The sequence below is a fragment of the Paramisgurnus dabryanus genome, chromosome 2, assembly GCF_030506205.2.
Source record: "Paramisgurnus dabryanus chromosome 2, PD_genome_1.1, whole genome shotgun sequence".
NCBI classification, from domain to species: Eukaryota; Metazoa; Chordata; class Actinopteri; order Cypriniformes; family Cobitidae; genus Paramisgurnus; species Paramisgurnus dabryanus.
Window position 1 is genome coordinate 34637920 of NC_133338.1, and position 12593 is coordinate 34650512.

The window sequence follows — 12593 nt, forward strand, 5'->3', positions numbered from 1 at the left end:
AAATGTTACGGAGTCAATGTGATCATGCAATGTGGCAGAATGAAAAATGACAGATAAGATAGATGTGTCTTTGTACAGTTCAGTAGTACTTAAAAGCGAAGTGCACGATATCTGAAAAACGCTTCGGGCCGACTACAAATACACCAACAGCCAATCATCAGTAAGGGGCGTGTCTACTAACTGACATCATTGCCTGGGTTGCATATATGTGGGGCGGGTCTATCAAAGGTCCAGATCCTATTGGAGTAGGGCGTGTTTATTTAGGTGATTTCAGATCAACATTTATCAACATTGACTTTCAGAGATCATGGACCCCGCCTTCAACAGTACTACCTACAGGTTTATACGGGGAATCAAAGTACTGTAATTTCAATTACTGTAATAAAAGAGAGAGAGAGATAGCATTGCATTTCAAAACATTAAAAATATTACATTTTATAGGTACACTCTAAAAACAAACAGTGCTAAATAGCACTAAAAGTGGTTCTTGGCTTGTGATCATACAGGAACCATTTTTAGTGCTATATAGCACCTATGAAGAACCATACAGGGGTCATATAGCACCACTATAGCACCACATACACTCTCAGAAATAAAGGTACAAAACTGCACCTTTTCTGTCACTGGGGCTACCCTTTCAAAAAGTACAGCTTTGGACCTAAGGATTTCATTTTAGTACCTCAGAAGTACATGCTGGGACCAAAGAGAGCTTATTAGTACCTCAAAAATACATATTAGTATCTCAAAGGTACATATTGGTACTAAATGTTTACATATCTGTACCTTATGGTCTATACAATTACCTTTTTAAAGAGTGCTGCCCCACTGACAGCTAGGGTACATATTTTGACTTTTTTCTAACAATGTAGGTCCTAAAGGTACGGTAATCTACCCAAAATTGTATTCTGCTTTGTATTCCTGTAAAGATATCAAACAGAAACTTAGGGTACAGCCCCGTTGACAGAAAAGGTACAGTTTTGAACCTTTATTTCTGACAGTGTATGGTGTTACATAACACAATATGGTTCTAAAAAGTAGTGGTCTGTTTAAATACACATCGGATGCATGCGCCACAATTAAAGAAAACAATTTCCTGATTTGTCTCAAGCCAATTGCTATAAGGTCAAGGGGTATGCGTGTGTTTCTCGAACAGTCAGAAACACTCTAAACTTAGAGTAATGAGAGAGCATTCAACATGTACTGTACAGAAAAAAAGTAAATCTTTCACAGAACAGCTTTACCAAACTCCCAGCAGCACTGCCCACAGAGCAGCCAATTTGTTTCCATTAGCTAAGCAGGTACATGCCGCAATTAAAGCAGATAAAACATGATGTACTTGGATGATTAGCCAATTATTACGATAATGTGTGTTTAGTGGCATCAGTAATCCACAGGGAAAAAGGATTCACCAGAATGACTTCAAACAGCATTACATAGAGAACATTAACAGTCAAGTACAGCACCCACTCGCCTTCAATATCCTCATCACTATAGAGAGAAAGAGAGAGAGAGAGAGAGAGTATAAAAGGGGTTTGTAAAAATCACTGATGCTATTAGCTACAAACTTTATTCAAAACCTAATCTTAATATTGCATTTTAATATACTTTTATGAGAACAGATTCATTCGGCATCATTTGGGAATCTCTAATCTCACCAGGAAATGGAAATATTAAATCACTAGCCCTAATCAAACAAACACACACACGTACCAACACTTACGCAGACATACACAGTGACCAAATTACACCTCACATTAAGATAAATTAAGATTGTATTTCGGAAAGTCTCAATGTCTGCATCAGTCTTTATTATAACCCAGTGATCTGCACGTAGAGCTGAAGGAGATATTATACACAATTTAAAGTTTGCTACAATTTTATCAATAATTACCTTGTTAAAGAGAAAGAAACCTAGAGCGACATACTCAGAAACATTTATCTCTTTAAAAATATACACAACTAAGATGCTATGAGAACATTGAGGTGTTTTATTTCCCAAGAGTGTTTGCTTGTTTATAAGTTTGTATATATAATGTGGGTCCTTAAGACTGTAGGGGCCTATTCCATAAGTGAAATAAAAATGTTTATAATTGATATCACAAGCCAAGCATGAGGACACATTTAGTGACTCTGTATGGACAGGAGAAACAGAGCTGAATAACAGGACTAATGCACCTTAGTCTATGGAAAGCTAAAAATTAAAGAGTATAGACAGTATAAATGTTCCCACTTATACTGTTTGCAGCACCATCCAATAGCAAACTGCCCTAAACTGTGAGATGACAAGTGTGTCCAAGGGCAATTTGCCTACAAGCATACACATTCATACACTCACTGATACTTGGGCCTTTTTTTGCCTCTCTCCCCTCTATCTCTCTATCTTTCTCTCTGATTTGGTTATGTTAAATTAGATTTCCTGCAGCAGAACTGATCTAATTGGACAAAACTTGCCTTCGGGGAATGCCAATATTACCCGGTATGCATATCTCAAGGGAGCAGTCGGGAACATGTCAGTGATTGTGGCGTCTACAGGTAAGGAGTGAGAGAGAGTAAATCTGGTAAAGCACCTGTAAGACAGGTACCATATGCTTCAGTGGCCCCATTGCATTTTGAAAAAGTGTGTTTTGTCAACTATGAGTAGGCTTGAATATCTACATTCTAAACAGTGGAAAATAAGTTACATCTGTTTCAGTTTTTATATTTTGGCTGTGAATTTGTATGCTTTTATGCTTGTGAGCTCAAATAAAGTATTGACAGAAGTTGTTGTTGTTGTTCAAATGGTCCAGTTCTACACTGGCAACCTTAAATTTGTCCTCACCTTATTGATAACCGTAGGGTACAGGTAAATACAGCACATGACCTGAGCAGACCCCAGCGTGAGGTAAGTTTATCCCATGCCCCCTACAGTATGACCTACTATACAGGAAGCAAGATCATCACAAGTAGACTTTTTGCATTTTTAATTGTGCTCCTCATCCAGCAGAATATTACACATTTAGTATATGTGCTGTGTTGTAACCTTTACTTTGAGACACACTGAGACCTATGTGCACTAATAAAAATAAATACTATAATAAGCCATACTGTTAACCAAACTATGCGGCATTTCGATTAAAAAGCAATATAAGCAACCAAATGGGAGTGGTCTCACATTGTACATCTAGGTAAATAGCCAATCATTGCTGTAGAAATCATCTGAGATCCTCTGACAGTTTAGTACCACATCAGGCATATGTGCATGTCTCTGTGAGAGAAGACATTTGATTGACAGAGGTTAAATGCAGCCTGACTTCATTTCACAAACAAGCCTATTTATAGCAGCAATCTCACCTCCACTTAGATTCATATTTTCCTACAGCGTTTCACTCTCTCTGATTTTGCCAAATAAAATAAAGCTCATTAAGAATTCATTCCTGGTTTCACACTGGAGGATTGTGTGATCTTTAAAGTAGTCTGTGAGCTTTCTAAGTGTAATGGCTGGAGTTTGAGGCATGGATAATTATCCTACTTCAGACTGAATTAATGCCAGAATTACAGTGCAGAGGAGCTCAGATAGCCTTTTGGTTGCAACAAGGTCAACCATGTCTGATCTATGCTCAGCTGAACGTTGTGTCAAACAAACTGAGAGTGGTATAGAAAGCTAGAAAGGCAGCGAAAGAGAATGAGAGATTAGTATGGATATTAGCAAACTGACTGAAGTTTTAATTTCTTCCTGTAGCCTGTGGAGAGACCACATCTTCTCTGTTTTAGTTTATAGAATCCAACCCCATTTGATTTAGTTTTCCCAGCCCATGTTGTATGGTCTCATCTTAATAAAATCCAACAGGATTTCCAGAGATTCATGGGTCTTTATACTGTAATTATTCCCTTTGGATTAACCATACAAATTTCAATAAGTAAAACACTTAGATGCAAAAGTTGCTAAAAAGCCTCTTTCGTCTAAAAATGAGATGCTGTCGACTCCTATTAAATATTCATCCAATACTTTCACTTCAAATCCACTTAATACCAGCCTCAGTTCATTCCAAAAATGCTGCTTTGATGGCAGAATCCATTAAGAGTCTGATAAAAATGCATTCATTTACAACAAAACATGTCAGATGCACTTTATGCATCTGAACACTTCATTATTTTGTACTCTTGACAGGAAAACATTTAATTTAAATGTGCACTTTAAAAGGATCAATAGGGGCATTTGCATGAACCAGAGCAGCTTACATGTGACCAAACTTTTAAAGAAGTCATCTGTAAAATCAAGATAAAACCTCCAAAGGCTGAATTCTTTAATTTCATTTTACTAATTATTGTAGATGGTGTAAAGAACGATTGGCATCAGTTGTGAATTTTTTCGAACCCAGTCTCACGGAGTTGCGTATAAATAGCACAAAGTGTGAAAATCGTGCAATACATACGCCAAATTCCACTTTGGCGTGCATATGATACAGTACGCCAGTCCTTCCTATTCACTTAAAAGACGCATCTTTTTTGTCGTTTTATTTATTGGTTTCTCAATTTTTTTGCTTTTTTACCATTTTTGCTTGGGTTTAGGGTTAGAACAACTTTTTGTTATATAAAAATGACATCCAAACCCCAATTCTAACCCCAACTCCAAGCGACCATGGCTTAAATATAGACAAAAACATGGAGAAACCTGTATATTAAATAACCTCCTTAAGCAAATCTCAAATCTAACCCTAAACCCAAGCGAAAATGGTTTAAAAAACAGAAAAAAATCGAGAAACCAATAAATAAAAAGACAAAAAAAGATGTGCCGTTTAAGTGAATGGGAAGGACTGGCGTTTCATATGCACGCCAAAGTGGAATTTGGCATATGTATTGCATGATTTTCACACTTTGTGCTATTTATACGCATCTACATGAGATTTTTCATAACTACATTCACAGAATAACATTTCTGTCCTGCTGACTATTGTACCACACCACAGCCCCATCCCTCACATGACTCCAAATAAAATCCCAATGTCTCCACACTGCTTAAGCAGCAGACCTCATGGAAAATGAGGGAGATTAGAGAGAGAAAGCGGGACAGAGTGACAGCCCGCAAATCAATAGCCGCTCCGCAGATGAGCAGAATTTATCCCTTTGTAAATAGAGCAGAGTCTGGGGATAGTGGACAGTAATCAGATTTAGACTTATGTCCTGCTGAAGAAGCCACTAAGGAGCACAGTAAACACTCAGAGAAAGTGAGGACCCAGGGCCAAGGTTTTTTGGGTAGAGAGAAAAAGAGAGAGTGCAAGAATAAAAGACAGGACAGTTTGTGTAGGAGAAACTGCCAAAGGCAAGAGAGGCAAAAATGAGCATGGCTCAGGTCCCAGAACTGCTGTAAGAAGCCGGACTTTATGTTTTGTTGTTTTTTTTCTTTTTTCTACTCAGAGCGGAGGCACGGCTCTTTTGCCAAATCATTATGCTGGGGTCAGATGCATGGGAGATAGGGCACAAGGGATGTTGTTACTTTTATGTTGCTTTAGGGTACAGTAACAGTGGGAAAACAAGCGAGAGCCCGTCTGAACTATAGTATCACCAACAACCCTAGTCTTGCTGGCACATTCAGTCCCTGTTCATTCACAACATGCATGCTTTATAGAGTATAATCCTTAAACACTATACCTTTGTTACCTTATGTGAGTTCCAAGGCTGAATGTAGAACTTGTAAGATCCACCAGGCTGACAGACATCCATTTACAAACAATTTGTCCTGTGACTCAGTTTTAACCTGTCATTTAACTTTATAAACTCCACTGAAATCCTCCGTACTCTGTGGGTGGCAGGTTAGGTTTCTGTTTAAGCTGGCACTATGGTGTAATCTACAGCGTAATATTAAACCAGTTAAACAACAGGAAAGAACATTCCATTAGAATAAATGCCAGTGGGTCCTTTTCTCCACTCACAGTTAAATGTCATTCTTTAAATGTTCTCCTCCTTTCACGCATCTTCATTTGTTCTCTCCCTCTTCCTCTTTATCTCTGACAGTTGCTCAAAAGCGTGTGATTATAATGCCACTAAAATCAATGATGCTCAGAAGAACCTGCCCTGCAGGAAAGGTCACACACACCCCTGTCTCTGTTCCAGAGTCAAATTTGTACCTCCAGAACTGCCCAGAAATATAACCATCTGAATACTTATCAGACTACTTAACTAGTAGACAAAAATATGTCAATTCATCTCGATTTACCATATGCATTAATGGGAACTATGTAGGAAAGTATAGGGTCTTTAAATGAAACTTCCAATATGCATAATAAATTGTTTGCCAGATGTGGACCACTAAATGATCTGGTCCCAAATCCTCTTCAGGTCAGACCTGCTTAGAAGATCTTTTAGAAGGTCTATTAGTGGAAGAATGCAAAGCCTCAGCAGACTGAATCAATATATAATGAACACACTGGCCTGCCAAGAATATTACTGGCTCTAAATGAACACAACCATTTAAAGCAATATATCAAGAGCTGTAAGGAATGTAAAGTTCAATTTTGTCAGCTCTGAATTTTCTTCAATATATAACCCTTGCACAAGATCATCTTCAGAAAATCCTCCACTACACTGCAAAATAATTGTGTTAAATAATAAGACAACAAATTTTCCCAACACAATTTACAGCAACATATCTTAGGAGTCTTAATATATGATTGCTTATAATAATATATATTTAATATTAATAATATTTTTAAGATTTTAAGATTTCGAATAGTAAAACAAGACAAAAATGACTAATTAAAAAAATTATGTTTGCATTATAAACCTCGGGATAAACATCAGTTCAGACTTTCTAAAAAATAAAGGTGTTTAAAGGTTCTTACAGTGATGCCATAGAAGAACCATTCAGTCAAGAAGTTAATTTCTTTTCTAAATTTTTAATCTAGAAAAACTTTTTTTTCACTACAAATACACTGTAAAAAAATAGCTGTAAATAAGCAGCTGATTGCCAGTAACTTACTGTAGAAGATAAAGACTGAAAATGTTTCATGTTCATTTAAAGGTGCAGTGTGTAAATTTTAGCAGCATCTAGTGTTGAGGTTGCAACCAACGGCTCAGTCCACTGCTCACCCCTCGCTTTTAAAACGCACAGAGAAGCTACAGTAGGCGCCACCGGAAAAACATGTCATAGACGGAGACAACTTAGCAAAAAACTTTGTCCGTTGAGGGCTTCTGTAGAAACATGGTGGCAAAAAGGCGACTTCCATGTAAGGGGACCCTCGGTGTATGTAGATAAAAACGTTTCATTCTAAGGTAATAAAAACATAAGGGGCTGGACACACCAAAACTTTTAAACGTGGCTCAAAACGCCTTGAGGACGCCGAATGCCAGCTGTTTTTCAGCTGAGTGCCAGCTTTCTTCAGCTGAGCGCTTTGGTAGCTGTGATACTTCAGCTGCGAGCTGGTTGGTTGCTGTGGTAATGTCCCGCCCTTCCTCCACTGTGATTGGGCGGCCGTGTGAGAACTGACATTGACGAGCGGAGCTTTTCTCCCAAAGTTGAATCTCTTTCAACTCTCGACGCTCAGCGCCGAGCGCGGAAAAACCGCCGAGCGCTGGTTTTCAGCGCGAAAAAAACCCGTTAGCTGCTGGCTTGTTTGAAAAACGCCGAGCTTCCATTGGAAACAATTGAAAACATGCGCCGGCCGCGGGCGTAAAAGTTTTGGTGTACACAACCCCTAACAGTTCATTATAAAAAGGTCTTTATACACCCCTGATAATATAGTTTTGTATATTATTTTTCATTTCTGTCAAGAGATCCTTTACACACTGCACCTTTAACTTTGAACAAACTGTTGCAAGAAAATAACATAAATGTAAAATCTACAGTAAGTTACTGGCAACCAGCTGCCAGTAATATTGTAATTTCTACAGTGTACCTTTGAAACCAAAAGGTTCTTCAGATGTTACAGGTTCTTCATGGAACCATTCAGCCAAAATTTTATTCTATGGCATTGTGCAGCTGCATAATTATTAGAAAATACGGTAACAGTTATTTAAATATTATTTAAATGTAAATACCCTATCAATAAATGAATAAGATGTTGTCTTTCATGTAATGCAATCTGGAAATTTGGGATTTAAGATAGCACAAGACGTGCGCGTGCACACTGTCCATCTGGAATTGTTCTCATTGATCAGTGCACACACAGTTTTTTATGAGGTGATTCATCACTCCGAGAGAACCAGATAACTAGGCAATGCTTAGGATATAAATTATTACTAAATATTGTGGGTTTATGGAGTCTGATGTTTCTCTGTGGACCTCATTGATGTCCAAGGATGTATATTTAGATAATACATTAAACATAATATAAATTCATATAGGTGAACTTTGTATTAAATAATTTCTTTCAAGGGCTAATTTAGAATTTTCTCTTGGACTGAAAGTTAAGCTCTGAGAGTGCTACAGAGCTTTGTGTGTCTGTGTCCATGGTCAGTTTCACACACGCATTAGAGGTTCATTAGTTCAACTGGTTCTCATGTTGATTCTTAATGTCACATCAAACAAGCTTGTGATCATTTATGATGGAGGCCAGACCATGTGATATTTTTACTTGTCCCTTTCCTAATCTCTGTATTTTAGATTATGATTATGACATTCAGGGTCTAATGGGGACAGACAAGCCTGCAGTCTGTTTCCTAAATCCACTAGTAACTGTAACACGATCAGAAATCAATAATCAATTCAGTCCCCTCTCATAGTAGGAGAGGCACCAAAGGTCCTGAAATAAAGCACATGTCTAGTAGTTCACCCCCCGACATTTCTCACATCTATATTGTGAAGAGATTGTTCACATCAACCAAGCTCACTCAGCACAGCCATGGCAGAGCTCTAATCGATTGTGTCAGCACTGATGTGTTTCTACCTGCAACCTACCAGGCAACCCACGTCACACGGTAGCTGCCTCTCTGTTTCCTCAAAACCTCAGTAGATTAATCCTTCCCTGGTTATTAAACAAACCTGACACACAGGGGCAGAGGTCAGATCAATTAAACTTTTGTCCGGCACTTTCAACCTACGTTCTTCTAAAGCTTTTATCTGAGTGAGGCTGAGCACAATACGGGTTGACTTCATCAGGTCAGAGAAAAAAAAACATGTCTAAACGTCTACCACTTCACTGTTTTCTGAAAGGATTTTGGTTTGTGACTTCTCAGTCACACAGAGTTCATGTGCAGAGCAGGGAAGACAAATCTTTTAGGGTTTTACATTCAATTAAGTTGACACTGTGCAAAACTACAAAGCATATCAGTCAAGACAGACAATAATGCTGGGAATTATCTTAGATTTTCATACTTTGTACACCATTTGTTTCTCAGTACTTAAGATAATGATGCATGAATTTACATTTTATTAAACACATCCTTCAAGCATTGTGTTTCATGAGTTTACAACAAATATATAGGCTAAGCACGCAGGGATAAATATAATGTATCATCAATGCAATGTGCATCTTTTAAAAATAAACTTACACAAATGTCATAGTGTAATTTTTGGTCTTAGGTACATAATTATATTTACAATAGACCAAAATCGTATACATACATTTTCAAGTTATACCTTTAAAACCTTTATGATACTTTTACATATCATATATTAGTGCCATTGTTTTGTCTCAAAATCCACACCAGTATTGTTTTTAGTAAGGCATGTTTGTAAAAACTACTTAAATGCCCTAATATAACCAAGGCCTGGTCCTGGATTAAACTAAACCCTGTCCTGGAATATGCACCGGAGTGAATTAATGAGCCAAGGCCAAAAAGTGTTACAAATATTATTAAAGTTCTCCACTAGGAATCTGATAGGATTGTTTTATTAGACAACAGATAAATATTCATAATTTGCAGAGTAAAAAGAAATTTGAAAAGAGAAATTCCTCCTTTAAAAACATAAGGAGAATAATATAAAATGAATAAATCTTCTACTGTAATAAAAGCTTGCATAGGATAAAAGATAAATAAGATAAAGGACCGAGTTTGCCTATAAACACACAGTGGTTTGTTATGTTTGTGGTTTCTGAGAGGAGAACAATTTCTAACCTGTTATATCTATAAAAACTTTAGGATATACTGCAACATACAAGAAATAAAAATATTATTACCTTGTGCCATTAATCATGATGAAAACTTCATGAATTATCATGCAGGAAACTTGTAGTCTACTCAACAATCTAATGAAAATTAAGTAAATATAAACTACTCCTGAGAAGTATCTATCATTCATACTGTAGAACAGAGTTGCTTAATGCTGGGATTAAATCTAAAAGCAGAATTTTGCAAGTTAAAGTACATTGAATTGCTCCAGTTATACAAAGTGGTGTATTTTCAATCCGACTATAAATCATTAAATCACTCTCACTTAAGCCATCTTCAATGTGGAAAAATAAAAAGCACCTAGACCCCTTGAACTTCCTGTACCTGTATATGCAGAAAATACAGACATATCCAGAATAGGACTTTAATATATTTAATTGCCTAACATTTTTTTTTCTTTCAACAGAACAAAAAAACTAAGACATAAAAATTAGACAGACTGTTTCCCTTGGGTAATTTAAAAACTCTGCAAGGTGACCTCGTTCTGTTACCAAGGACAAGAACGACCACCTGTCTTACATGTATTTCAACATTCCCAGACAGTCCCAATGCAGTATAGAGGGAGGAGTGTGGTTTACAGAGGACAAAGAAAGTTCTTATTATCTAATGAGTTATGTGACACTGTAGGGACATTTATGTTTCATAGCTCATGCTTGATTGCATATATGTGTTAAAATGGTGAATAGGAGCTCTAGGGGCATGCGCTGAGATTTGGAACCTCTCTGAAAAAAACATTGTTGGCCTGATTAAGTCAGTCCTTGTAAAATTCTGCACATACATATTGACTCACTCAGGTGCAAGAACAAAGAGTCAATGCTTCAGTGCTTGTGCGATGGAGAGAGGGGAGGAGAGATGAAAAAGTGAGAGGAAGTGGAAGAGGGCATGGGATTGGATTGAGAGTCAGGCAAGAGACATTATATTGACTTTCCTGGGTTATCTTACGTGCTTCTAAACTCAAACACAGAAATACCATTTTATGCAATTGCTATAAATAGATAAATAGATTAAACTATTCAATTTATTTCTGAATTTCAGGTATAAAAATTCTAATTAAAAATAAGTGTAGTCCTTCAGACCTAATATACTGGATAATATTACAACACAATGCAATAAAAAGTACTGTAAGTGTACTGTAAACAAATCAAGCCATTAAAAATTATCCAAGGTAAATCTAACTTGAGACCAAAAAGACTTTGCATCAGCTTAAACTACTGTTATAATGTGAAGTCTGTAATATCAGAAGATGATGTTTCAAATGCACACAGACCACAGGGAAGGGAATGAGATCAGAGGGAGTTGCTAATAAGGTGAGACAGACCAGCACTCCTGTGTGAGACATGAGTAGATATCTCAACTAAATCAGTGTGTGTGTGAAAGCAAGCTGAAATATGCTCTGGCTTCTCATTAGTTCAGTATGAACTTTGAGTTTGATCATCTGAGTACAAAATTATGCAAAATGATAGCTGAGAGAGAGAGGAAAAGAGAGAGAGGAAAAGAGAGAGAGAGAGAGAGAGAGAGAGAGAGAGATTAGGAAAAGACATCCATAATGTCTTTATTACATCACGGACACAGAAACAAAGCTGTTTCTAAATATATATATATATATATCAACTAGATATAGTCCAGCTGCATTTATAGCCTTTGATTGATACTTATTTTGTTCTATCTAGGGCATATATGATGAATTTCCTTTAATAAAGCAACAGTTCTTCCGTGTTTCATTGCACTATAAAAACAAACATTAAGATTTAAGACTTGAATAATTAAAAGAACTGAGTTACACTTAATAAAACTATTTAAATACACGAATAAAACTGAATGCAGCTAACTGATTTGTTGACTTGTCATCACTCTTAGTTTTCTTCTAGTTGATGTAGGCTATATCAAGGTTACAAAACTTCTATCTACCCAAATCAACTTAATGGGGAGTTTTTCATGACATGGTTTATCCTGGTCCCAGACTAAAATGCATGTTTGAGCTGCCTAAATTATAAAACATTTGCACCGACATATCTTAACATATATCAGTGCCATTGTCTTTATGTCAAAATGCGCACCAGTACTGCTTTTTGTAAGGCATTTTTTTCAACTTCTTAAATGTCCTAAAATAACTTAGGCCTATTCCTGTATTGATCTAAAACCATGTTTTGGACTGACCCTATGTGAGTTAACTAAATCCAACCACTGAATGCATGGCTAAAAGTGTAACTACTGACAAAAACATACATGTCAGGACTAGCTGATGGCCACGTTTACTGTTTGATTCAGAGAGTGTCGTATTAGGAGAAAGAGATTTGATTCAACCCCCCCCTCTCTCTGAACTAAATTGGATTAATTAATAAGCTGCTTTTATGTTTGATGTGACAGAACAATGTGTCCCCTTGTGCTATACATCTTAACATGGGAGAGAGAGGGCGATTAAACAGTAGCAGATTCCCACTTAGTTATTTTCTATAGTACTACACTCTTATTATTTTCAACCCTGCACTGGTTTAAAAAGGGTCCAG